The sequence below is a fragment of the Rhincodon typus genome, chromosome 13 (genome assembly GCF_021869965.1).
Source record: "Rhincodon typus isolate 14 chromosome 13, sRhiTyp1.1, whole genome shotgun sequence".
NCBI classification, from domain to species: domain Eukaryota; kingdom Metazoa; phylum Chordata; class Chondrichthyes; order Orectolobiformes; family Rhincodontidae; genus Rhincodon; species Rhincodon typus.
The window spans coordinates 38,414,357-38,439,095 of record NC_063344.1 but is presented as its reverse complement, the minus strand read 5'-3'; positions in this window follow the sequence as shown (position 1 = coordinate 38,439,095).

Genomic DNA, 24,739 nt, shown 5'->3' with positions numbered 1-24,739 from the left:
CAACTGGCAGCCCATGTTCCCTCTAAGCTGCACATTTAAATTAATTTTAATACAACCAAATCAGTAAGATGGAATGCTGGAGAAACACACAAAGTGTAGCGATGGTGTTCCACTATGTCTCCTGGTTTGAGGTATGACACGGCGTCAGAATAAAAGGCAAGCCATTTGAGACTATGATGTGGAAAAACAGTTTAATTCAGAGGGTGATGAATTTTGGGCTGTGCAAATTCAGTCATTAAGTAAGTTCAAAACAGAGTTTGGTATATTTTTAGTTACGAATTACATCAAGGGATACAGGGATAATATGGGAGTACGGCACATGGATAGGTGATCAGCATGATCTAGAATGGCAGAGCAGGCTCAAGGGGCTGAATGGTCTACTCTTGCTGATATGTACCTAACCCTTTACTCCATTTATGGTGTTTGTTGAACGGTGGATAATTTGACCCAGTCATTAATCACAATTTATAATAACATGTGATTTGTGGTTGAACACGACAGATTCCTATGCTGAGGGTTCACAGAGCATACATCTGTGACTTTGAGAAAGGGGTCTTAATGTAAAATTGTCAAATTGCTCTAATGCAGGCTGTACATGTTGTGTTTTTATTTTTGGTTTATTCAGTGAATCATGTAATTATACATTCTGTGTGATCTGTAATTTTAGACTGCACAATAATCAGCAATTTAGAGAGACAGCGTTATAAAGGATGATTTGTTATAAATAAAATGTTATAGCCCCATTTGTAGATGATTATATTTCAGGGATAATTTTAACAAATCTGCCCCCACAAAAGACCAGGAATAGGATGAGGGGCGTTAAATTGGTAGAAATGTGAACCTTGACTCAACTAACACAACAACTTTAAATTTCCTCACTGTAGTGTTGAGGCTGACGGGCAATTACTTTGGAGAGTCAGGTCAACAATTGTGAAATGTTATTGAGGTGACACATCCCAGATTTTGGGAACTATTTAAAGTCAATGACTACTGTCTGGGTTCAACTGAGATGAGGAATGCCAGCACCTAAAGAGAAGCAACAGTCATGTGATCCTGTACTTTTCCAGCACTGTTTATTGGCCAGAAGGAACTGCGGAGTTTCTTTATAATCCCTCATGCAAACCTGCTGGGATCTACTTCCCCTCCCTAGACACAGTTTCTATTCCTGCAAAATAGTATGGTGCTCCATCTTATCTCAAGTTCCCCCCTTGATCTGATCTCTCTTGCCTACTGATCTGATCTCTTTCTCTTCTTGCAATCTCCCCATGATCCAGTTTCTTTCTCGCTCTCTCTCTCTCCGAGTGATTGAATCTCTTTCCAACTCATGATCCAATCTGTGTCTCCTGAGCAGATTTCTTTTGCCGCATGATCTGATCTCTTTTTATGACCTGATCTCTTGCTTCCTGTGATCCAATCTTTCTCTCCCAATCTGTCTCTGACTGAAATCTGATCTTCCTTCCATAATCCTTGTGAGATTTCTTCTCTTCCCATAGCCATTGTGATCAGATCTGTCCCTGCGATCCAATCTCTTCTCCTTGTGATCTGATCTCTCTCGCTTTTTTTGCAATTCAATCTCTCACTTTGGTTCAATATCGTACCATTGTCCTATCTCTATCCCTGCAATTTGATCTCTCTCTTCTGTGTAAACCAATTCCTCCCTCTCATAGAGTCACAGAGATGTACAGCACGGAAACAAACCCTTTGGTCCAACACATCCATGCCGACCAGATATCCTAAATTAATCTAGTCCCATTTGCCTGCATTTAGCCCATATGCCTCTAAACCTAAACCTATCCCTCTATTCACATACCCATCCAGATGCCTTTTAAATGTCGTAATTATACCAGCATCCACCACCTCCTCTGGCAGCTCATTCCATATACACACCACATTCTGTGTGAAAAAATTGCCCCTTAGGTCCTTTTTAAATCTTCCCTCTCTCACCTTAAACCTATGCCCTCTAGCTTTGGACTCCCCTACCCTCTGGAAAAGACCTTTGCTTTTCACCCTATCCAGGCCTCTCATGATTTTATCAGGCTCTATAAGGTCACCCCTCAGTCTCTGATGGTCCAAGGAAAACAGCCCCAGCCTATTCAGCCTCTCCCTATAGCTCAAACGCACCAACACTGGCAACATCTTGTAAATCTTTTCTGAACCCTTTCAAGTTTCACAACATCTTTCCTATAGCAGGGAGACCAGAATTGAATGCAATATTCCAAAAGTGGCCTAATCAATGTCCTGAACAGCTGCAAAATGACATCCCAATTCCTATATTCTATGCATTGACCAATAAGCAAGCATGCCAAATGCCTTCGTCACCCCCCTGTCTACCTACAATTCCACTTTCAAAGAGCTATGAACCTGCACCCAAGGTCTCTTTGTTGGCAACACATGATCTATTGTCTCTTCAAGATTCAGTCTTGCCCTGATCTCTAGTCTCTCTCTTCCCATGATCTGATCTTTTGTCCTAGACCTCCGATTTCTCTAATCATAATGTGATCCCACCCCACACTCTAGTTTCCCCATCCACATCATACTTTTCTCCTGCTGATCCAATCTTTCCTCTTCATGATCTGGTTTTTCACCTCCTCCTAATCCAATCTCACCTCATGGTTTGGTCACTCCACTGAGAACCCAATGTTTTTCTTCCAACAATGTGATCTCTCAACCTTATGATTCCTTTTCTTCATTTTGTGATCTGATCTAGTTTCTCTCCTCAGTCTAATCCCTCACTAGCCTTGATCTGATCTCTCTCCCCATCTGATCTCTCTCCTCACTTCTGATCTGTTCTGTCTATCCACAATCCAATCCATTCCAGAATCCAATTTCTCTCTTGTGATTAAACCTCTCCTCATGATCTGAAGAATAACTATGACAGATTGTTCCATCACTCTCCATACTGCTCTGAACTTCTCCAGTCTTGTTGATAACTAGGACGTACACCAATGGTTCCTTGTATTGACATATCCAACACTCCTTCCCTCCCAGCAGCTGACTAGCTGCTCACTCTGGCCAGCTGTTGGGCATGAAACAGAATTCTAAAGGTTTCCTGCTGTTAAAATAAACTGGATCTCCAACTTTCCAAACTTTTTTGAATTTCCAGCCACTGACTGACATCCCCTGCTCCCTCCCATAATCCCTGACAATATTGGGTGTTTGAGTCTGTAAATAACTTCCAACATCTCACTTGATAATGACCGTGAACTGAATATTTTGTGAGTGGTACTCAGTTTACTAGTGACATCTGTAACCAGTGAACCTGGACCAAGAGTCCTGGCTCTCATGCATGAATGGCGTTTCATGTGCTTTCTCTTTACTTAAAGCATGACCTTTATTCATAGCTTTTTAAATTCTGTTACAATATAAAATATGCAATAGGTAAACTGCCAAGATCAGCGTTATTGATTGTATTCTAAGGCATATTAGCAGAACATTATTTGGGCGGAATCTTCCCAGTCCCTGAAGGACATAGGCTATGACAACAAACTTGAGAAAACTTAGGTGAAATGTTGAGCCTTTCTTTATGTTGAAACCAAAAACCATTTTCCAACTAAGGTCTGAATGTCAAGATGAGATTCTTGCTAATGAGCAGTGTGGCCTTTTTATGGAGATTGTAGCTCAGTATCACCCTCATTATTATGTCATCTCACCTCATTAATTTGCAGTCTCCGATTCTACCAGCCAGCAGATAGAAACTAGACTCTGCAAATTCCTGACACGAAGGTCTGAGTGGGTACCTGCTCACTGCAGCTTCGCACTTGCTCTTCTGGACCTCTATTTTGGATAACTGGCACCAACCCAATATCAGGGCATCCTCATAGGCAACAGTCACTGGCATCTGATACAATGCCAGCCTTTCCCCATCATTACGACACATTTCTGCTGCACTTACATTGTGCTTCTGTACTGCTCTGCTTCACCTTGGAGTGCACCACCACCTGCCATTGGAAGGCTGCTGCAAAGGCAGCTTCTGTACAGGGACCTGTACACAGCTCATAGATTGAACCAGGCTGCATCTCAGGGCTGCTCACTTTCATTCTCAGCACAAACCCAGGCAGCTTGTCACACTTATCAAAAGTCATCAGTCAAGTGGGTGGACATATCGCTGTATAATAACCTGCTACATCAGTCTCACACCTACAGCATGCGCCAGCAGCCTGCTCAGCAAAAACACCACAGGTGGTTTGGCCAAATGGCAATGTCTCCAAGTTGAAGAGGACTACACCTCAGTAAAATCAAGGGAGGCGGGGTGCAGTTGGGCGTTGCAGGGAGTCAGGGGCTTCTGGCACAGTCAGTCAAGGACAACATCTGCTCACAGTGTGGGGTTTTGGGCAAGGTCGGATGTCTACTTGAGTTGGTCTGGGTAAATCTGGAGAATTGGCCACAGTCCGTCCTTAAGATTCAGTTCAAGCAACCAGGACATTTATAGATATTCAGCTGGGAAGCTGCACAGACAGTGGTCGGGGACCAGGTCAGTCATAGTCAGGGCTGGCAGAGGGTGGGCCACAGTCAGCCCAGGCATCAGTGGAATGACTAGTTGGTGTATTAAAGAAGGCTATTGTGAAAAGTAAATAGGTTTGGAGGCAGCAATCTAGGATGCAGAGGGAACAGGGACCATGAAGGTGGGAGATTTGACACTTAGTGTGGGGAGCCGGTCATGCACTAGAGGACATGAGATGTTGGTGGAGTGTTGGATATAGTCACCACCACTGTGGCCTCAACATGGACAGTATGTAACACAATGGTGTGCATGGCCAAACTGTAGCGACAGGGCTTAGGGGGTAAGGATGACAGTTGAATGCATAGTTGGTGTGTGGAAACATTATTCATGGAGATGGCTGCCCAGGGAATACCAGGTAGGAAGGTATGTGGAGGTTTGTCTGGGAGGAACCTGATGATCAGGCTGAGCCTCTGACTCACAGTGTCGAGTGTGAGCTGCTTTGTCTTCCGTGAATCGTCGAGTACTAAATATAACCAACAAACAGAAAATGGCTTCAACCATGACTGCAATCAGTGTTTGTTTGCTGTCCAAATATATGGCTTCGCTGGAGAGGGATGGGGGTCTCTTTCAGGGACAATTGCATCAGTCATGCACTTATAGAGTACAGCTTTAGGTCATTTGTGATTGTACCATCATGCATGTGAAATACCTGCTGTGTACAAGTGTGTTGCTGGTCACAAGCAGAATCATAGAATCCCTACAGTGTGGAAGCAGACCATTTGGCCCATTGAGTCCACACCAACCCTTTGAAGAGCATCCCACCCAGACCCACCCCTATCTATCTTATCTCTGCATTCTTCATGGCTAATCCACCTAGCTTGCACATCCCTCAACACTACAGGCAATTTAACCTTGCCAAACCACCAATCCTGCACATCTTTGGACTGTGAGAGGAAACTGGAGCAATCAGAGGCAACCCATGCAGACATGAGGAGAATGTCCAAACTCCACACAGACAGTCACCTCAGGGTGGAATCGAATCCGGGTCCCTGGTGCTGTGAGGCAGCAGTGCTAACCACTGAGCCACCGTGCCTTCCTGAGCAGGGCCAGCAGAAACCTCAGCAGCTGTTAAGCAGCCTCCATGTGAAGAGCTCACAACTGAAGTTCTTTGCAGGATACATAGGAGAGCCAAAGTCTTTCATCCTTGATGCCATTTCCCGCAGATGAGTGAGGCACAGTATCAATGCAGGCTGCAAATGTCTCAGGACACTGTCACTGAACTAAGCCAACTGCTGGAACAGGACCTTATGACCTGAAGGAGTGGGCAGCTCTCCTATCCCAGTAGTCCTCAACGTGACATCTGTATTGAACTTTTATTAAACTAGCTCTTCCCAAGGAGCCACAGTGGTCCTGTGTGGTATTTTTCAATTATTCACCTACAAATGTATTAAGGCAGTTATCGATGGTATTTGTATCAGTTCGCCCTGCTTCATTTTGCTTTCTTGAGGCAAGATCAGTTTCGCAGCCTGGTCAGTGGGCTTTAGCAATTTTGGCATCCCCCAGGCACAAGCTGTGATAAAACTGTGTGTCCATCATGTTGAAACTGCCATATCATAATGCAGTAGAGTTCATCGATAGAAAAGGTTTCCATTCCATCAACGTGCAAGTAGCCTGTGGTCATCAATGCCACTTCTTAGACATTGCGCCCGGTATCCTTGGAACTGTCACAATGTTTTAAACCTTGAGAACTCACGCTCCTGTTGCATTTGAGGGTCCAGATGCCTTATAGAGAATGGTTACTGGGAGACAAGAAGTACCCTCTCTGACCATGACTGATGACTCTATTATACAAATCTCTGATTGAGGCAGAGCGTAGATACAATGCAGCCCATTTTTTGACCAGAGCATCACGGAGGAATGGTAGGCCACCTGAAGATGGGGTGAAGTCTGGGGTGGGCTTTTATTATACTCGAGAGACAGTATGCCACATAATCCGAATGCGCTTGGTCCTGAACAACTGGAGCAGATAATGAGGGGACATGATGGAGGCTGATGAACAGGAAGATGAGCAGGAGGCACATCATATTCTGCTATGATAGAGTGCAGCAGCATTGGGTGCTACGAACCAGACAGGATTAACTAACCAACAGTTCCAGCAGACAAAAGTTGAATATAGTGATCACTTGTTGCTGTAAAATTGTTGATGTTTGACATGCAAGCAGTTTGTTTCTGTTCTGAGGCAAATCAGCTCCTGTTCACGTTTGCCTTTTGTTAAGTAAAAGTGAATATTTCGAAGTGATTGAAGGCTTCCTTGAATGTGATGGACCTGGACTGAACAATGGTAAGATGTTGGGCTACACTGGGCCTTGGGGAAAGAGGAGCAGTGACTTAGAGAGGGTTGTAGGATGGGATGTGGCTAAGGACAAGTGGACCATGTAGGCTGGTGCTTAAACAGTGATTAGGTTAAGAATATGCCATTGTATGTGCAAGGAAGTGTCAGCCGTGTCATCTCTGTGTGCCATGAGAAGCATTGATTTATAGCTGCTATGCTACAATTTGGACAATGAAGGGCAACTCCAGAATGCCATTGCTTGATATGCTGCCAGGGTTCCAAGATGCCAGTACCAGGGATTTTGGTATGTCCTGGCAATGACGTGTAATTCTGTATTTGGCTTATGAAAGAATTGGGCTAGCATCAGATGAGAGAGTCACTGTAGGGCTGTGGTATGTAGCTAACAAGCTGAGTTTGACATGATTGCATGAGAAAACTCATTAAGTCTTACAGAGAGAAATCCTCATGAAACTCAATAAAAATGACACTGTTGATTTTTGGTAAGGTTCAGCTCTTTATGCTGGAAGGAGATGGACTCCAGCAAAATCCTACATTCAAGATGGCACAGATGTGAAGAAAGGTTACTAGGCTTCAGTAAAGCACTTTGGAAACCATACTAATTTGAAAGACATTGTAGACATTTGTTAGACTTATATAGTGCTTGTTTATCTCAATTTATTCTGGCATTTTTTCCCTTTCTTAATTCTTTCTTCCCCACATTTCACAATGGGCTGTGAATCCCTAATGACTGAGGGTGAGTTTTTAGAGGTTGTAGCATAAATAAAACTGCTCTATAAATTACAATGTTTTTGCAACAGATTGATTCTTGCTGGATTGTCTAGGAAAAGGCAACTATTTTCTCATGAATTAAGTCCATCTGGATTTAGCAAAGATCTCAATTCTCCTGGAATGCATTTGTTTTACAGTTGACTTGATATTGCCTTGGTCATTCCTGTTTTCACAAGCACCAGCTGTGAATTTCTGAAACGCATCAAAACAGAATGAACTGTGGAGTGACACAAAATTGTCCAGTGCTGCAGATTTACTCTCCAGATCACTCTGTTAGCCTACTGCAACAGAACTAAGTATCCTGTTCTTCTTCAGATATATCACTGCAGTATTATAAAACACATATCATTATTTTCTATTTTAAATTTTTCTCTTTTAATAGAATAGCTTGCATTCAATATTGTAAATCAAAATCTAAAAATATAACTTTGAAACTATCATAGAATTGAGCAATAAACACAAAAAGAAAAGTAATTTTATCAACGTATGGATTAATGTTCCGGTAAAAACAAAAAACTATTTTCTATGGCCTGCTAATGGTTTTCACAGCCCCATTGTACCAATGGGATGCAGTCAGAGCACAAAATAAACAGCACTGACCTTTTCAGGGAGTTCATAAGCCTCCAGGCGATGACAGCATGTTGTAGTGGAGGCAATGTTATTAATAGAGCAACAACACAGCAGTGCCTTCAAGCTGGTGACTGTTGTATGAAAACCTGCTACAGCCTGTCTCACAATACATACAGTGTAAGAAAAGTTGAGTTGTCTCTTTCGATTCTGCTTGGTGGTGTGGAAGATACTAAGGAAAATAACTTAAGTTTTACATATCTTGTACATTAAAGGGAACAAAAAAAAAGAAATTCTTAATTTAGTGAAGCAAAAACACACTTGTCACAATAGCAAATTGGCCTGTCTCTTCATGATGAGAAAGACAATGAAAAATTGTGCACATTTTAAATGCCATTAATGACTGATGCTGTTTATTTTACATCATTCTGAAACCTGCATATAGTTTTGAAGTTGCCAAATATGATTTTGTGAATATAACAACATGCATGTCCACTGAATAGTCTAGTTTTACAATGAGCCCAGAACTATCCAAAACTTAAATATGACAGCAACAGGTACTTTATTTAATTTTTTTTTGTTTCTGTGTCTTCTCACACAAAAATATCCACCTCAACTTTACACAATGGCAGAGTTGTAAACTGACAGTGTCAGATCACCATCCTCTTGAAGTCAGTTGAATGCAAGATCAGGCAGAGTACAATGGGCTGCCAGCTTTTTATCATGTATACAATCCCACCCAAGTTAAAAGTTTAAGTCCATGTTTTGTTAAGGTTTAAATTCATTTTCATTTTCAGCAAAACAAAGTTTGGAAGTTAAGCAGTTATCACAACCATTGCCTAATCCTAGTCAGCCCTCGTCTGTTTATGAACTTCAAAAGCCTGTGTTATGTCTTCCCATAATAAATATTTATAATCTGAAATTCAAAAATCATTATGCAATATCCTGTGCTTATTAGTGAAGTGAATTCACATACAATGTACTGTTAAAATGGCAAACAGAAGAATTGACTGTCAGGTGTGCTAACTGTGTAACAAACCAATTGTATAACAAGGTGGCAATAGCTGACATTTATTAAATGGAAACAAGTTTGATTTAAAATCTTCAAGGTGTTTACTGGAGATAAGGAGATGTAAATTGTAATCTCAATACCTTTTCTCCTGGCGAAATTACACATATTCTCTACTTCAGATCTTAGGTATTGGAAATATCATGGATTTTGTTTGGAAGGAAATCAGTGCTTAAAGTTCTGCAAGTTTATTTGTGCCATAGTAGATATCTTGTGCATTATTTTAGCAGAGGCACTTGTTCACTTAAAATAAATGGGAATGTTCTTGTATTTGTTTTGATAATGGTAAATGTGGAGTTGCATCTGCTGTAAAGAAAACTTTTTAGCTCCAAACTTCTTCTGGGATACTTCTATATATCAATCGAAATGATAGCAGGAGACAGATGACGCTCTACGAATCCTTAAGAATTTGCTGGTAACCCTTTAAGTTTGATTCTACTTTGACTCTACTCTTTGATTTACCACATCTTCCCAAATTTGATCCCTTGCCCCAATATTCAGTTTAAAATGCTCTCTACCTCCCTCGTTATGTGATTGGCAAGAACACAGGTTCCAGCACAGTTCAGATGGCGACCATCCCGTTGATACAGATATTACTTTCCCAGTATTAGTGCCAGTGCCCTACCGAAACCCACTTCTCTCTAAACTGATTTGCCCTATACCAATTTGTATGTTATTTCATTTATTCACTCTGGGATGCAGACATTGCTGGCTAGCCAGCATTTATTGTCCCTTGAGAAGGTGGTGGTGAACTGCCTTCTTGAATTGCTGCAATACACCTGCTGTGGGTTGACCCACAGTGCCATTACAGGGAGTGATTTTGACCCAGCAACAGTGAAGGAACGGCAATATATTCCCAAGTCAGGATGGTGAGTGGCTTGGAGGGGAACTTGCATGTGGTGGTGTTCTCATGTATCTGTTGCCCTTTTTGTTTCTCAGATGGAAGTGGTCATGGGTTAGGAACGTGCTGCCTGAGGATCTTTAGTGAATTTCTGCATTGTAACTTGCTGTTACTGATTGTTGGTGATGTGGAGGGAGTGGATGTTTGTGGATATGGTGCCAATCAAGTGGGCTGCTTTTTCCTGGATGGTGTCAAGCTTCTTGGGTGTTGTAGGAGCTGCACCCATCCAGACAAGTGGGGAATATTCCATCGCACTCCTGACTTGTACCTTGTAGATGGTGGGCAGTCTTTGGGGAGTCAGGAGGTGAGCTACCCTTCGGCGTATTCCTAGTCTCTGACCTGCTTTTGTAGCCACTGTGTTTATGTGGCAATTTCAGTTGAGTTTCTGGTCACTGGTAAGGATGTTGATAGTGGGGGATTCAGTGATGGTAATGCTTGGCATTTGTGTGGCGCAAATGTTACCACTTGTCAGCCCAAGCCTGGATATTGTCCAGATATTGTTGCATTTGAACATGGACTGCTTCAGCATCTGAGGAGTCATGAATGGTGCTGAACATTGTGCAATCATCAGCAAACATCTCCATTTCTGACCTTATGATGGAGGGAAGGTCATTGTTGAAGCAACTGAAGATGGTTGGGCCTAGTTCACTAACCTGAGGAACTCCTGCAGAAGTGTGCTGGAGCTGAAGTGATTGACTTCCAACAAGCTCAACCATCTTCCTATGTGTCAGGTATGACTCCAACCATTAGAGGGTTTGCCCCCCCCATACCGACTGATTCCAGTTTTGCTAGGGCTCTGTGATGCTACACATGATTAATGTAGTCTTAATGTCAAGGGATGTCACTCTAACATCACTTCTGGAATTCGGCTCTTTTGTCCATGTTTGGACCAAGTTTGTAATGAGATCAGGAACTGAGTGGCCCTGGTGGAACCCAAACTGGGCGTCACTGAGCAGGTTATTGCTGAGCAGGTGCTGCTTGATAGCGCTGTTGATGACAACTTCCATCACTTTACTGATGATTGAGAGTAGACTGATGGGGTGATAATTGGCTGGGTTGGATTTATCCTGTTTTTTTGTGCATAGGACATTCCTGGGCAGTTTTCCACATTGCTGGGTAGATGTAAATGTTTCAACTGAACTGGAAGAGCTTGGCTAGGGGAGTGGCAAGTTCCGGAACTCAAGTCTTCAGTACTATTTCTGGAATGTTGTCAGGGCCATTAGCCTTTGCAATGTCCAATGTCTCCAGTTGTTTCTTGATATCATGTGGAGTGAATCGAATTGGCTGAAGACTGGTATCTATAATGCTGGGGACCACTTGAGGATGCCAAGGTGGATCATCCACTCGCAATTCTGTCTGAAAATTTCAGCAAATGCTTTAGCCTGATCTTTTACACTGATGTGTCAGGCTCTTCCATCATTGAGCATGTGGATGTTTGTGGAGCCTCCTCCTCCAGTGAGCTATTTCATTGTCCACCACCATTCATGACTAGATGTGGCAGGACTGCAGAGCTTAGATCTGATCCATTAACAATGGGATCACTTACCTCAGTCTATCACTTGCTGTTTATGCTGTTTGGCATGCAAACAATCCTGTTTGGTCGCTTCACTGGGTGACACTTCATTTTCAGGCATGCCTGGTGCTGCTCCTGGCATGCTCTCCTGCACTCTGCATTGAACTCTCTATGTGGCTCAGATAATAGTGCAGAGATTATGAGCTTTGAGATTTTGCTTCTTAATTTCATGTCTAGCTCCTTATACTGACTATGCAGAGCCTCATTCTTTGTCCTGGCCTATGTTGTTGGTATTTACATGGACTATGGAAACTGAATCCTTCCCCTCCCACTGCAAGTTCCTCTCCAACCCTGAGCAGATGTCCTGAACCCGGGCACTGGACAAGCAACACAGGATCCAGCCTCACACTCTGTTGCAGTGAATGGTGTCAAGCCCTCTCATTATACTCTCCCTTACTGTAAGACCATAAGACATAGGAACAGAAGTAGATCATTTGACTCATCATGACATTCAGTTGACATAATGGTGGTCTGATCTGATCTGGTAATCCTCAAATCCACTGTCCTGTCTCATTCCTAAAAGTCTCAAAATCCTTACTTATTAAAAATCGGTCTTTCTCAGCCTTGGATATATTTAGTGACCCAGTCTCTACAGCCCTTTGTGGTAAAGAATTCCACAGATTCATGACCCTCTTAGAGAAGAAATTCCACTCCATATCTGTCCTGATAGATCCTTACTCTGAGATTATGCCCTGTTGTCCTAGACTCTCACAAAACGGGAAATAAACTCTCTATATCTACCCTGTCAAGACTCCTAAGAATATTTTATGTTTTAGTAAGGTCTTCTTTCATTCTCCTCAACTCCAATGAGTACAAGCCCAACCTCCTTAACCTCTCCTCACAAGAAAATCCCTGGATACTGGGGATCGGCCCAGTGAACCTCATCTGGACTGGCTCCAACTGCAGGGTATCAATTCTCAGAAGAGGGGACCAAAACTGTTCACAATATTCTAGGTGGAGTCTAACTAGTGCCTAATATGGTTTCAAAAGATTTACCTATTTTTATACTGTATTCTCTTTTAAATAAAAACTAACATTCTATTTGCCCTCTCTATTACGTACTGAACTTGTACGCTAGTTAGTTGTGATTTATACATGAGAACCCCAAATCCCTCTGTACTGCAGCTTTCTATGGTCTTCCTCCATTGAAATAATATTCAACTCACACTACATTTCTTGTTCCTCACCCCTCTTATGTTCCTTCTTGTACCATGGTGCCATGATCAGTTAGCTTATCTACCCCATGGCACTCAATCTCATCCAAACAAACTGGAAGATCCTTAAACCTGTTGGACAACGGCCAAGGCTCTGAGTTGCTGTGGTCCTGGCCTCTGGGCCCTCTTACCTGCCTCACTCACAGTTGCACTGTCTTATCCCTGAACATTGATCCAATCAGTTGATCCAATGCTCAGAGGTATGACTGGCTCCTGGTATAAGGAATCCAGGCAACTTTCCCCTCCCTGATGTATCATTCCATCTGCAGGTCAGCCTCCAGCTCATTAAAGCTCAGCCTAGGCTGCTCGAACTTCAAACACTTGCTACAGACATGCTTCCTCTGGACCAAACAGGCATCCAAGAACTCCCACATGCTGCAGCAGTGGCTCATCATCTTTTCTGCCTATCTTAATGTTTTCAAAGGAATTACTTAATTATTATGTCTCATTTTTAATTAGTTATGTTTTCATATATTTCATTAACGTTATAACCAGCTGCTATACTATTTTGAGCCTTAGTTGGAGAATAAACCTTAATCACTGACCAGATACTTACCAACTAGGGTGGCATGGTGAATCAGTGGTTAGCACTGTGCCTCACAGCACCAGGGACCTGGTTTCAATTTCACCCTTGGGTGACTGTCTGTGTGGAGTTTGCACATTCTCCCCGTGCCTGCGTGGGATTTCTTTGAGTTCTCCGGTTTCCTACCACAGTCCAAAGATGCGCAGGTTAGGTGGCTTGGCTATGCAAAATTGCTCATAGTGTCCAGTGAAGTATAGGTTAGGTGGATTAACCATGGGAAATGCAGGGTTATGGGGATAGGGTAGGGCGGAGGGTCTGTGTGGGGGCTCTTCCTAGGATCAGCACAGACTCAGTGGGCCAAATGGCTGGCTTCTGCAATGTAAGGGTTCTATGATCCTATGATTCTTCTATGATCTTCTCCTGCAGCAGACTAAGAATCAAATGACTACCTGTTGTCACTCAAAGTGATGTTGCTCAGGCAAGGTATAAAATGGATGTCAATGCCTAGAATTCTGTACTTCTCCAAGAGTCATTGCTTTCAGGGGAGAATAATGGCAGTAATGTGAAGTTGTAGCAATAAACATGATGGATATCATGATGATACCATGTTATACATCACATCTTGCATTCACCTTTGTGCAATATTGCCAGATGCTTTACCATGGCATCTGTCCCCTTTAAATTATTAATTTAACACTTCACATATTAAAATGTTATTTCCACCCATGTCTTTATTACAATACTGTATCAATTCTTTATCTTTACAATGCATTTAGCAGGCTAAGACTAACCTTTGTCATACCCTAAAATCAATGTACAATATTTCTCTCTGCAATGATAATAAATTGAGATTACACACTTATAGTTGGAGTGGCATCTATTTTTCACAGCAGTTTCCTAGCTACAAAGAATCACAAAACATTTGTCTGGAGGTATTACTTTTCATCTAAATTTAGGCTGTTTACACCTACTTAGAATGCAAGTTTGTCATTATGTTCCATATTTATCTGGATAAAACATTACTTACGTTTCAAGTCAACAACATAAGTTGCCGACATGAACATTCACACTAGAATTGCTATGAACATTTTATGGTTGTAATTTAGTATTAGTGGACGATTGACACTTTTCAAACCAACCACAGCGTCCACAACCCGAGCTACAGAGCTACTCAAGAACCTTAGAGACCTATAGGCGTAGTGCACTCAAATAGGCCCGGAAATGGGAAACCTGTGCCAAACGATAGTGTACGACCCGCGAACAACTCTATTTCCTACATGGATGCCTCAGGAACCAGGTATTACTGCGCAGTGTGAGATACAAATCCCCCATCAACAACCCACATGCACACAGGACAGCAGAACACAGTGGCCGCAGAGAATGACAGAGAAATTACATGTCAAAAATCCCTATTCCTAGACGCAACCACCCTCGATTGGACAACAGACTTAGAAAGAGCCATTAATGTCAGTCAACAGATAACAAGAATCAAGAAAAGACAGCTGCTACAAGAAAAACTAGCCAAAGGAAACCATAAATCAAACACTTAGATAAGAAACCTTTCAGACAGGAAACTAACAGACACAGGGAAAGCTGTTCTAATCCGTGGACTCAACTACAACCACAGAGTCGCTAACAGGACAGAGTTCCTAGCTACACTAAAAGCCACACTGAAGACAAACAGCATCAATGAGGAAACACAACAAGCCATAAGACAGACAGTGGTCCCGACACTGTCCAGAAGGAGCGAACTTAACACTGAACACACCAGAAAGGAAGGCCCTAGAAGGACTGAAAACAGACAAAACCATCATAATCCAACCAGGGGACAAAGGGTGCATGACAGTAATACTAAACAAACGGGACCACCTCCCTAAAGCACAGACACTACTGGCAGACACGACTACATACCGACAGGTGCAAATAGACCTGATACCACAACTGGGTAATAAAGTAATCTACACACTAAAGAGACTCAAACATATCAGACAAATCAATAAATCCGTCTACCTAAAAATGAAACCAGAAGGAACTAACACTCCCCGATTCCAAATCCTCCCAAAGGTACACAAACCAGAATTACCCCTCAGCCCTGCCAGGTGCGCCATCACACAGGTTAGCCAAGGAGTTACAATGAAGACTAAAGCATCTCGTCAGTAAGTCACCCCACTCAATCCACTCAGTCCAGGAGTTCCTCAAATCCCTCAAGGACATAAGAATAGACGAGGACAAGGCCATGGTATCCTCTGACGTTACCTCCGTATTCACATTGATAGACATTCCACTGATAAGACAAACACTAGCAACACTACTAAAAGAACGAGATCTGAGTGACAGTATCTCCACAGACAACATGCTGAAGTTACTGGACCTATGCCTCATGACCCACTTTACCTTTAATGGCCAAATCTACGAACAGATCAACGGGACACCTGTAGGGTCACTTATCTCCGGACTAATAGCAGAAGCAGTGATGCAGAGACTCAAGCATAGCCCTCCCGCAAACCCAACCCAAACTATGGATCCGATACGTGGGCGACACTTTCATTATCACCAAACAGACTAAACTAGAGGAGACACACCAACTAATAAACAACACTCTCACCGTCATCAAATTCACCAGGGAAGAGGGAAAGAATGAACAGCTCCCATCCCTGGCTGTCATGGTAGAACACAGGACCAACAGGGAATTCCTGATGAAGGTACACAGAAAAGCCACGTACACTGACCGAGTACTGAATTTCAACAGTAACCACCCCAGCACCCACAAACAAAGTTGCGTGAAAACACTCTTTAAACGAGCGACCACACACTGTAGCAACCCAGAATTACGCCAAAAAGAAGAAGAATACCTCTACCAAGTATTTAAGGACAATGGATACTCGAACAACGATGTCTATCACACAAACAACAACAGGAAGATGCTGCACACCCTAACACACTCATCATGTTACCATACATCAAGAACATATCCGAACTGACCACAAGACTCCTACGACCATTGGGCATCAGAGTGGCACACAAACCCACATCAACCCTACTCCAACTGCTAACTCGAACCAAAGACCCCTTACCCACTATGGACCGAGCCAATGTGATATACAAGATCAAAGACTGAAACAAACATTACACTAGACAGAGATAGTAGGAACTGCAGATGCTGGAGAATCTGAGACAACAAGGTGCAGGGCTGGATGAACACAGCAGGCCAAGCAGCATCATAGGAGCAGAGAGGCTGACGTTTCGGGCCTAGACCCTTCATCCTTACACTAGACAGACAGGAAGAAAATTGGCCAAAAGGGTACATGAACACCAACTAGCAACAAAAACTCACAACAAATACTCACTCATCTCCATTCACACAGATAAGGAGAACCACCAGTTCGACTGGGACAACACCAGGATTCTAGGACAGGCCAAACAGAGACAAGCACAGGAATTCCTAGAGGCCTGGTTTTCCAAAAAGAAGGCCATCAACAAGCACATAGAACTAGACCCTATATATACACCACTGTGAAGGAAAACCGGAAATGAGGTAATCAAATCCAATGGACCCCAGAGTTTCAATACCAGGAGGAAAACACAAGAGCGCTTCATTGGAGGCTGCACAGATGATGTTACCCAGCAGGGTAATGAAATGTCTGCGAACTAACGAACCAGCTCGGCGAGCGAATGAACCACAGCATTTATTTGACTAATTTAATAATTATTTACTGTTATTTCTTAATTCCTTTAATTTTTCATCAACAATATGAAGAAGGATCTTCAAATAAGCATTCCATTCATACTTCCTGTCCACAAACTTCACTTCCTGCCTTTACTTAACAGATCATCTTTGCATCCTGTTTGGCCTCAGGCAAAGTTCCAAAGGACTGGAGAATGGCCAATATTGTTCCTTTGTTTAAGAAAGGAAACAAAGATAATCCAGGTAATTACAAGCCAGTGAGCCTGACGTCCATGATAGGGAATCTGTTGGAGAAGATACAGAGAGACAGAATTTATTCATATTTGGAAGCAAATGGACTTGTTAGTGATAGGCAGCATGGGTTTGTGTGGGAAAGGTCATGTCTCACCAACTTGATTGAGTTTTTTTGAAGAGGTGGCAACAATGATTGATGAGAAAAGGGCAGTGGATGTTGTCCACATGGACTTCAGTAAGGCATTTGATAAGGTACCACATGGCAGCCTGGTACAGAAGGTCAAGTCTCATGGAATCCGGATAAGATGGCTAGATTGATATGAACTGATTTGGTCATTGGAGGCAGAGAGTAGCAGAGGAAGGGTGCTTTTTGGAATGGAGATCAGTAACTAGTAACTGCAGGATCAGTACTGGGACCTTTTTTGCTTGTAATATATATACAAATGATCTGGAGGAAAATGTAGGTGGTCTGATTGATAAGTTTGCGGATGACATCAAAATTGGTGGAGTTGCAGATAGTAAGGAGAATTGTCAACAGATTCAACAGGATGTAGGTAGATTGCAGATTTGGGCACAGAAATGGCAGGTGGAGTTTATTCTGGACAAATACGAGGTGATGCATTTTGTAAGATTAAATTCAGGTGCGAATTATACAATGAACAGCAGAATTCTTTGGAGCATTGACATACAGAGGGATCTCAGCCTACAAACCCACAGATCTCTGAAAATGGCATTGCAGTTAGATAAGGTGGTCAAGAAGGCATACAGCACGCTTGCTTTTATGGGCTGGTGCATCAAATATAAAAGTTGGCAAGTTATGTTACGGCTGTACAAAACTTTAGTTAGGTCCACATTTAGAATACTACATGCAATTCTGGTCGCCACACTACCGGACGATGTGGATATTTTGGAGAGGGTGCAGAGAAGTTTTACCAGGATGTTGCCTGGTCTGGAGGGTTTTAGTTATGAGGAGAGGTTGGATAAACACGGATTGTCTTCATTGGAAAGACGGAGGCTTGGGCGTGACCCAATAGAGGCCTGCAAAATTATGAGAGACATAGTTAGGGTGGATAGTCAGAGGCTTTTTCCAAACGTGCAAAGGTCAATTACAAGAGGGCAGAGGTTAAAGGTGAAGGGCAAAGTTTCGGGGAGAAGTGCAGGGATAATCTTTCACACAGAGGGTGGTGGGTACCTGGAACGCACTGCTAATGGAGGTGTAGAATCAGGCACGTTAGCAACGTTAAAGGCATATCTTGATAGATACATGAACAGAGGCGAACAGAGGGATAGAAACCAGAAGTAGTGGGTCTAAATGAGGATTAGGACTCAGCAGAGGCTTGGTGGGCCAAAGAGCCTGTTCCTGCGCTGTATTGTATTGCAAAACTACGGAACCTGGAGATCTGAAACAAACAAAACAGAAATTGCTGGAGAAACTCTGGCAAAATCTGTGGAGAGAAAACAGAGTTAACATTTTGAGTCCAATGATATTTCTGGGCTCACTATTTTGTGTTTGTTACTGCATCTGAAAACGCTATACAAAAACGCTTTAAAAATCCTACCTCTTTCATCATGTTGCTATGTATTTTAGTCTAATGTTACAATGACTCCTAAGTAAAAGTATTATATAATTTGAAAAATATTGATCATTTAAACATTTTATACAAAACTATTTCACGTTATTATACTTATTCCTTTTTTCAACTCTCTTCAATTTATGGGAAGATGTAACAAAAATCAGAGACTTGTGTGACTTGCTGTTTTAAATATATTAGACAAAGCATTCCATGTTTCCATTGTAAGGAAAATGATCATATTTTGTGTAGTTTTGCCTTATGTGTAAATGTGTAATCTCATGATATAACTGAGTACTGTGATAGTTCAGACACACAGGGAGTTTTAGAACCAATGATGCAAAACTATAAATTTTGGGGTCCACTGGATCAATGATCCACTGAAGGTGACTCCTGTAATGGGGCCTGTAACTAAGAAATTCGATATTCTAAAATTATTTGAAATGCTTTGAAATGACAGGTTGATGGAAAGTTCCTGCTACCTCATAACATCTTCATCAACCACCATATTTAAATGTTACAAGAATCTATTACAGAGCTAATGACCTAAATACTGTATGTGAGACATATGTCTCACTGCTGTGTATCTTGACCCAAGTGAAAAATCACCACGAGCAGTTTTACTTAAGTGTCCACAAACAAAAGCTTGGCTGGTTCCGGCCAGTAGTTGTATGGGATGGTCCCAATGAGCTGTATAGGATATTGGAGGATAGCAAACATCAGCTGTATGGTATACTGTATGTTCCCAATCACCAGCTGCATGGGTTACTGCGTGTTGACATGTACCAGCAGTGCATCAATACAGATGCCATGGCAGTCATCTTATATAATGAGTGGTGCCACCTTTGAGACCACACTTTCAACAGTGTAACATTGTAGGTGCACAATGAATACAAAACATCTTGTAATAGAGAGACTGATAAACATCGCAAGATTTTACAATGTATTTTAATTGTTATCGTCTATAATTGTTTCTTGGCTGTTTTATTGCTTCATTCAAATTTGCAAGGTCCCTATATACTTCTGTTATATTTATGCACAAAACTTCTTTTTAAAACAATAGATCTTAATGTGTACCAGCATTATGTAATGGACAAACATAGACTTACAGTTGACAATCTATAGATCAAAAATTATACCTTTCTAGCATCACCTTTGACTCACAGTTTAGCAACTGTTGGTAATTCCAACATTACTATGCCGATATTTTACAACCAGTATAAATTATTTTTAATTGGATGTCTGAAATGCTGGTGAGCTCTAAAGTGTACTGACCTTTAGCTGCACAAAAGTTAATTCATTGTGGAAAGTTGATTTTTCATTTAACAATATCTGATGCGGCAGGAACACCAGACAAATTTGTCAGAATGCTGATGAGTCATCAAAGCCAAATAAAGCAAAACATTAACTAATCTGAATAAGTAATAAAATCAAAAGAACTTTGTTCAAAATTTGGCCATTATAAGGAAGTCTTTGTTCTCACTAAAGTTGAAAAAAGAGGAAGAGTGCAGTAAAGTATTAGAAACTGCCAAACAGATTATGATTATTGAAACAAATTGTGTTTTACAGGATAGTTTCTAGTTTCGATAGTTTCGCTGCCACCTTCAGTGATCTGTGGGCCTGCACATGCAGATCCCTCTGCATATCAATACTCCTAATGGTTCTGCCATTCATTGTATAATTTCCACCTGTACTTGACCTTCCAAAATGCATCACCTCACATTTGCCCGGATTAAACTCCATTAGCCATTTTCCTGCCCATGCCTCCAACTGATCTATATCCTGCTGAGTCCTCTAACAATGGTTCAATGGGATGAATGATTATAATTTCTATGCTATATAATGAGAAAGCAGTTTATAAGAAAATCTCCTCAGCAACTCACTGGATCATAATTTGTTTGTTACATTTACAGCATCTCATATACACGTTAGATATAAAAAGCTAAAATAGTACTTAAGGCAATTAGTACAATTCTGCATTTTCTCACATACTGTTGAACTCAGTTTTTATAACACAATGATAACACATCAATAAATTATATCTTAGTACCTGAATCTCAGTAAATCAAGCCAGGCTTCTTTACAACAACATAACGAAAAGTGATTGAAATCACCAGACCAAATATAATATCAGTAAGCATATATGCAGTATTAACAATTATTTTTATGAACTATCTCAGATTTCTGTAAGAATAATAGAGTTGTAATGGTTAGGATTTTTAACTTTCCAAACATACACCAGCACTGCCATAGTGTTAAGGGCTTGGATGGGGAGAAATTTGTTAAGTGTGTACGAGAAAACATTGTACCTACAAGAGAAGGAGCAATATTTGACCGTCTGTTGGGAGATAGGGCAGGGCAAGTGACTGAGATGCCAGTGGGTCAGCACTTTGAAGCAAGTGATCATAGTTCTATTATTTTTAAAACAGTTATGGAAAAGGATAGAAATAATTAAAAAGTTAAAGTTCTAAATTGGAATAAGGCTAATTTTGATGGTTTGAGACAGGAACTTTCAGAAGTTGATTGGGAGAGGGTTTTCACAGGTAAAGGGATGATTGGGAAGTGGCTGGCCTTTAAAAATGGGATAACGCAAGTTCAAAGACAATATGTTCCTGTTAGTGTGAAGGCTGGTAGGTGTAGGGAATGCTGGATGACTAGAGAAATTGAGGTTTTGGTCAAGAAAAAGAAGGAGGCATACGTCAGGCATATACAGCAAGGATCGAGTGAATCCCTGGAGGAGTATAAGGATAGTAGCAGTATACTTAAGGGGGAAATCAGAAGGGCAAAAAGTGAAAAAGGGATGGCTTTGACAAATAGAGTTAAGGAGAATCCAAAGATACATTAAGGGCAAAAGAGTAACAAGGGAAAGAATAGGGTCCCCTAAAGATCAACATGGCCGTCTATGTGTGGAACCACAGGAGAGGGATGAGATACTAAACAAATATTTCACGTCAGTATTTACTATGAAGAAGGACATGGTAGCTAGAGAACTTGAGGAAATAAATAGTGATATCTTGAAAAGGGTTCATATTACAGAAGACGAGGTGCTAGAGGCCTTCAAATGCATAAAAGTAGATAAATCGCTGGGACCTGATCAGGTGTTTCCTAGAACTTTGTGCAAAGCTAAGGCAGAGATTGTTGGGTCCCTTGCAGAGATATTTGTATCATCAGTAGCCACCGGTGAGGTGCTAGAAGACTGGAGGTTTAAGTAATGTGGTCCCACTACTTAGAAAGGCTGCAAGGAAACGCCAGGGAACTATAGCCCAGTGAGCCTTATGTCAGTGGTAGGTAAGTTGTTGGAGGGGATTATGAGGGACAGAATTTTACATGCATTTGGAAAGGCAAGGACTGATTAAGGACAGTCAATATGGTTTTGTGTGCATGAAGTAGTGCTTGACTAACTTAATTGAGTTTTTGAAGAGGTGCCAAAGCAGAATGATGAAGGCAGAGTGGTTGACATTTTCTATATGGACCTCAGCAAAGCGTTCAGCAAGGTTCCACATGGTAGATTGCTTTATAATGTTAGCTTACATGGGATCCAGGGGGACCTGACCAATTGGATACCAAGTTGGCTTGAAAGTAGGAGACAGAGGGTGGTGGTAGAAGGTTGCTTTTTGCACTGGCGGCCTGTGACCAGCGGTGTGTCACAACGCTTGGTGCTGGGTGCACTGCTTTTTGTCATTTATATAAGTGATTTGGATGTGAATATAGGAGGCATGGTTAGCAAGTTTGCAGATCACAGCAAAATTGGTGGTGTAGTGGACAGTGAAGAAAATTATCTCAGAGTACCATGGAACCTTGATCAGACAGGTTAATGGGCTGAGAGTGGCAGATAGGGTTTAATTTAGATAAATGTGAGGTGTTGCATTTTGGTAAGGCAAACAGGGCAGGGCTTATACAGTTATTGGTAGGGCCCTGGGGAGTGTTGCTGAACGAAGAGACCCAGGGGTGCAGATTCATAGTTCTTTGGAAGTAGAGTCGCAGGTAGACATGGTGATGAGAAGGTGTTTGGCATGCTTTCCTTCACTGGTCAAGTATAGCAGTTGGGACATCATGTTGTGCTGTACAGGACATTGGTGGGACCACTTTTAGAATACCACATACAGTTCCGGTCACCCTTCTATTAGGAGGATATTGTTATACTTGAAAGGTTGCAGCAAATATTTACAAGGATGTTGCCAGGACTGGAGGGTTTGAGTCATAGGGAGAGGCTGAAAAGGTTGGTGCTTTTTTCCCTGGAGCACCGGAGACTGAGGGGTGACCTCATAGAGGTTTATAAAATCATGAAGGGCATTGATAGGGTGAATAGCCAAGGTCTTTTTATTAGGGTGGGGGTGTCCTAAACAGAAGGCATAGGTTTAATTTGAGAGGGGAAAGATTTAAAAAGGACCTGAAGGGTTAACTTTTTCATGCAGTGGGTGGTGCATGTATGGAAAAAGCTGCCAGAAGAAATGGTGGAGGTGGGTACAATTACAACATTTAAAAGGCATCTGGTTGGGTATATGAATAGGAAGGGTATAGAGGGATATGGACCAAATGCTGGCAAATAGGACTAGGTCAGATTGGGTTGTCTGGTTGGCACGGATGAGTTGGAGCAAAGGGCCTGCTGCCATGTTGTATGACTCTATGACTCTATTTTAATCTACCCATCATTTACTTTGCTTTGACTCCAATTTAGTTATAGTATACTGTAAATATATTCAAAATGAAAAAAAAGTTCTCTGTGTGTGTGTATCAGACAGTTGGTTGAATTTTCCCATTTTTGGCAAAATATTTTTCTGGGTGAGATTCATGGTAACCTGTTTTCAATAGCCCATGTCGACTTTACTCAATCAATCTCTCACTCTTCATCTCATTGATTATGCAATTTGCCTTTTTGGCGCCCATCTCAAGCAATTAGGAGGCAGGCAAGGTGCAAGTCCTCGCTGCTGCCAGGATATTAGAATGTTCATACCTCTGGCACCATATTTAAAACCCAGTTCCAAAGCACTTCAGACACTGAAAGGCCAGGAACTGCCCTTCACTGCCTGGTACTCCAATTTTTTCAAATGGGATCAATCCTCTGGAATGTAATCCCACAAGCTACTTGACTAACCACGGTGGCACTCCTTACAGACTATAGTTCCCCTTGACTCCACTAAGGACTGCCCCCCACCTTTGACTTTTGGAAATAGTCATTTGGTTTGATTTGATTTATCATTGTCACAAGTACCAAGATACAGTGAAAAGTGTTGCTTTGTGTGCTATTCAGACAAATCAAACCTTATGTAAGTACATCAGGGTAATAGTACAGAATGCAGAATATAGTGTTACAGCTACAGAGAAGGTGCAGAAAAAGACTAACGCTAATATATTTTCAGTATAAGCTGCTGGCATATGCTGTAGGTATGACATTGACATAATATCGTGTCATACAGCAAAATATCTATCCCCTTGACTGCTTAGCGCTCTGAATAGTGACAAGTTGCTTGCTTCTCCCTCTGAGCTAAAAACAATGCAAGCCAGAAAACTTGACAGCTTGTAAATTAGCACTGAAGAGACTATGTACTGATAAGCAATTCAAGGCACAAAAACTGGCAACCTCCAAGTCAACACAAAGTGAGTGAGTGCTATACAGTAAGGTAAGAGCCATAAGATACATCCTGTTTAGATGCATGAGAAGAATATGTGTCCCTAAACACAAAGTGACCTAGTAGAAGCTTGCAAGTCGTAGGTGTTCCTGAGTTCCAACTTGAGGTCCTAAAGGGCTGAGGTAGTGCATGAGTTGGCCCAAGAGCAGACATGGTGATATAGTGAGGCTGCCTGTGTGGCATTGCTGACTTGCCTGGATGAAGGGTGAA